Below are 5,093 nucleotides of genomic sequence, written 5' to 3'. Positions count from 1 at the left end.
GGCCTTTAAGACCCCTCATCACTTGATACCTGTTTTCATCTGCATTTCAACCTCCCTATGCCCCAAAACAAACTCTCCCCCCACTCCCCAAGCCTTGTCTCCCTGGATCTGCTCCCTTAGTAAATGGGTCACCTACTGGCTTCACTGAGCTGGACACCTCTGCCCAGCTTGGTCTAAGTCCCTCGTCTCCCTGGAAGCCATGTCCTCCTCACTGCCCTTCAGCTGTGGTTTCGTTCTGGCCTTTCCCAGATCATTTTAAGCGTCTCTAACTGGCCTCACCTACTCTCCCATCTCCCCGCTACTTTCCAAGAGACTTCCAGAGCAACAGCGTCTGCTGACTGGCACATCACCATCATGAAAATACTTCATGACCTTCAGGACAAGATCTAAACTCCTCAATGCAGTTCTCCCGTAGCGCTGGCCTGGCCCACCCTTCAGTCTCGTCCTACCCCTTCCTACTGCCCAGGCAATGCCTGATTTTCAAACCCTCCCTCAGCAAGCCTTCCCTGAGACACCTTCCTGCACCTCACAGTGGGCCAGGCAACCCTTCTGAATGTCCACACAGCACATTGTACATCTGCTGATTCTGTGACTCTTGAATGAGCCCAGGAACTTCTCAAGGCCGTCTGCACAGCACTGGGCAAGCAGCATTAAGGTCTGTGAAAAGAAGGATAGAACTGAGCATATGAGAGGCACCCTGACATGCTGAGGTCCCACAGCAGAGAAAGCAGAATGGACACAGGTCTCTGGGCTCCTGAAGCCTTTCAAAATGATCAACATGCATTCAATTCTCACTACCAGACTGTCTTGGTAACAGGAAGCATTTCATAAAAGGATAATTGTGGGAGTGAAAAATATTTTAGTAGTTTTGGCACACAGTTCAATGCCTTTCTTTGATCAGCAATTACTGAGTGCCAACTATGTGCTACCAAGAATTTAGGCCCTGATGATAAACATATTTTCCTAAACTCTTAAGGCATCATCATTTATTTTAAATATTTTTGCAGTGCTGGGGATCATACAACCTAGGCAAATGCTGTCACCGAGCTACACTCCCAGCCTGACATTGTCATTTTAAAGACTCACATTTACTGCAGGTATGATTAAAAAAGAAAATAGCCAGGCATGGTGGCACATACCTATAGTCACAGCTCCTGGGAAGACTGAGGCAAGAGGATGGAAAATTCAAGCCAGCCTTGGCAACTTAGCAAGACCCTGTTTCAGAATAAAACAAAACAAAAAACCACCAAATACAACTAATTAAACCAGGTCACACGGCCAATTATAAGACACATCCAGATTTGCAGAGGGCTAGATTGTGGGGAAATGTGCATCTAAGAGTCAATTTAAACAAGCAGTGAAAAAGAAAAGCCTGTCTTCAGGTAGCTTCGATTCTAGGGCACGATGATAAATACACATCGACAGATTATGACAAGCTCTGAAAGGAAAAAGAAAACAAGGAAAGGGATACAGGGTGAAGGAGACTTCTGGGGGTATCCAGGGAGGATCCCTCTGAGGAACTGATAGGAGCAGAGATTTGAGTGGAGAGACGAGCCATGAGTAAACAATGTTCCCAGAAATGCAAAAGATCTGAGAGGGTGATGTCTAGTGGGCTCAAGGACATACAAGGCAAGTGTTCTTGGAACACAGTCCTTGAGCTGAACAGACAGCTTCCTCAAGCACAGGTGAAAGCAGGGATCCCTGGTCTAGTCAGGGGGTGTGGGAGGCTAGGAAAAGCAATGTGAGGGCAATCTGGAGGGAGGTAGAGAGTCAGCCCGTCTAGATTTGAATCCTCATTCTGCTACTAACAAGCTGTGTAACCTTGGACAAACTATCTAACTGTGTGAGCCTTAGCTTCTCGCTGTAAGATGGACATAGTAAAAGGACCTGTTTCACAAGTTAGTTAGGAAGATTAAGAGACCACACTTGTAATTAAGACACAAATGAGATCACCACTATTTTCTACCCTAGTCATTTTAAAAAGTATACCAAGGTGGGGCTGGGGTTGTGGCTCAGCGGTGGAGCGCTTGCCTCTAACATGCAAAGCCCTGGGTTCAATCCTCAGCACCACATAAAAATAAACAAAAAGTATACCAAGGTAAGGAATAAATTGACTTATTTGACCCTTAAAACAAAAGACTACTTTTCTAGATTACCACTGTTACGATGGAAACCATTTCATTAGGGAAATAAAATTGTTTAAGATTGAACTTGGGCTACAGGTGTAGTTGAGTGTTAGAGCACCTGCCTAGTATACATGAGGCCCTGGGTTTGATCCCTGGAACTGTGGGGAGAAATAAAAAAAAAAGTCTTTGAACTTGCCTTCTCCAAAGTTATATTTAAGATTAAAAAAAATTATCCTAAAAATGTAGAAAAATAAAAGATCATCCTAAATAAGCTGACTGTTTTTGCAGCATTAATTTGATGGAATTAAGTCCTCCATGTTCAATCACTTATAGGATACCTATCACAAGAAGGTTAGAAGAACCACTTCCAAAACATCTGTCACTATTAACAGGAATCTTATAACTAGCACAGCCTTTTAATTAAACAGCATCTCTATGTGCATTAAGTCAATACCTGGTTAATTTCCTGAACATAAGATCCACAAAGTTCAGAGATTTTTTTTGGTACTGGGGATTGAACTCAGGGGTATTCAACAACTGAGCCACATTCCCAGCCATATATAGTATTTTACTTAGAGATGGTCTCACTGAGTTGCTTAGTGCCTTGCTGTTGCTGAGGCTGGCCAAATTTGAACTTGTGATCCTCCTGCTTATACCTCCTGGGCCACTGGAACTATAGGTGTGGGTCACGGTACCCAGCTGTTCAGAGTTTTTTGAAGGCTAAAAAGATACTGTTGGTACAGGGCCCAAGTCTAGCTTTTTGTTCATTCAGGTTTGGGTTTTTATTTAGCAAGATGGGGGTGTTCTTTTTTTTTTTTTTTTAACTGGGGCTTAAATCCAGGGTCTTGCATATGCTAAGCAAATGCTATATCCCACTGAGCTATATCCCAGCACCTCACCCTTTTTTCCATTTTATTTTGATACATTTTATTGTCTCTCTAAATTGCTGTGGCCAGCCTTGAACTTGCCATCCTCTTGCTTCAGCCTTCTGAGTAGCTAGAATTACCAGAGAGCATATTTTGTAGCTTCTCCATCTCATTCCAAGTCATGATGTCCTACACAGTGAGTCAGTCCTCTATATAATGACTTGAAAGTTAAAGCTGCATCAAGTGTGAGTTAATAGACTTCAGTGTTCCCAAGAAGTTCTCACCTTTCAGTCCTCTTAATGATTCACATCTCAAACAATATCTAACTTTATGATGGAGAGGCTTACAAAAAAGGAACTTTTTCTTTTTTAGTTTTTAGTATTTAATGTCTTAATAGGTAAAAGTAAAGTAAAATGAGAATTCACCCAAACTGTATTGAGCAGTTACCTCCCAGGCTTTGTGTTAAGCTCTGGGAATTCAACAATGATCTAGACACAGTCCTCACACTCAAAAGAGGTGTGAGATTTTAACTCAAGGTATATTTTGAAATGGCAGCTAAAAAAAATACATATTTGGTATTGATGCAACACTTAGAAACTTCTGAGAAAAAAAATGTCAATTTCCCTCTTCTTTTCCAGAAGTTGTCAAGAAGAGCAGCTGAGAATCAATAGGCTTTGAGACAGTTTAAATCCTGAATTACTATGTGACACAGGACCATGGGAGTTAGAACAAGTTACCTAATCTTTCTGAGTCCCACTCATCCTCACCTGCAGAATGTATAAAATCACAGGAATAGTAAATGAGCATATGTACATAATTGATACTCAGAAAAAGAAAGCCATTATTTATTAGCATCATATTATAACTACAGTTTTCTTTCTTCCCCTGTCAGTTATTGAGCCACTGATATATACAAGGAGAATCTAAAATGTTTTACCTATGCCTACAACATGCTTTAGCAAACTTATACTAATACTCTTCCACTTATGATGGGGTTACACCAAGATAAAGTCATCATAAACTGAAAATATCTTAAACCAAAGATGCATTTGAGGGGCTGGGGATGTGGCTCAAGCGGTAGCGCGCTCGCCTGGCATGCGTGCGGCCCAGGTTTGATCCTCAGCACCACATACAAACAAAGATGTTGTGTCCGCCGAGAACTAAAATAAATAAATATTAAAAAATTCTCTCTCTCTCTCTCTCTCTCTCTTTCTCGCTCTCTCTCTCTCTCTCGCTCTCTCTCTTAAAAAAAAAAACAAAGATGCATTTGATATACATAACTTACTGAACATCAAAGCCTGGCAACAGTACACTGTAGGGTCTCTGTGGTTTACCCTCCTAACTAGGTGACTGCCTGACAGTGGGAGTTGCAGCTCCCCGCCTAAGCCCAGCATCCTAAGAGGGTATATTTCAAGCTGGGGAAAAAAATCAAAATTCAAAATCTGAAGCCCGGTTATTACTAAATGCAATATGTTTTCACACCACCGTGAAGTCAAAAAATCCTAATTCAAACCATCAGCAGTTGGGGGATTGTCTGTACAATGAATTTTAATTCATTCCCAGAGTCAAGCATTCCAAGGGTGTAGTTAAGCTGATACAGGTGAACTGTCTTCAAAAGCCTATTCAGCTAGTAGGACTGGAGAATAGGGGTGAGGGAGCCAGTTTGGGTTCAGGGTTACTCCCTCACTCTAGGGCTGGGAGTAAGGATGGCCTTAGGCCTGAGCCTAATCAATTCCATCTTAAAACTCCAGTTTGAAATCTGCAGTCTCACCAGGCATGCCTAACAGTATGGTGCTTAGGCACAAACAAGTCACTTTTCCCCACCCTGACAATCCCAGAGTGAAGTCTCTAGCATGTTGTTCTTGCCCCATAAGGGGGAAAGGCAAGAAAATCAGGGTGGGAACCAACTGACCCAGTGCTTTAACCCCAGGGTAAAGACATCACTGAGAGACCCAGTGGCAGCTGATAGGGACTGAAAGGGTAGTCAAAGCCCCAAAATTTAGTATAAATGAAGGAGCAAATGAACAGACATTCAGCCAGTCGACACTGATGCACACAAGTCTGAGAGCCTCGTGAGGACCTAGACTGACATCCCAACTCT

This window comes from Callospermophilus lateralis, chromosome 3 (assembly GCF_048772815.1).
Source record: "Callospermophilus lateralis isolate mCalLat2 chromosome 3, mCalLat2.hap1, whole genome shotgun sequence".
Taxonomy (NCBI): Eukaryota; Metazoa; Chordata; class Mammalia; order Rodentia; family Sciuridae; genus Callospermophilus; species Callospermophilus lateralis.
The sequence above is the reverse complement of the archived record's forward strand: the minus strand, read 5'-3'. Positions refer to the sequence as shown.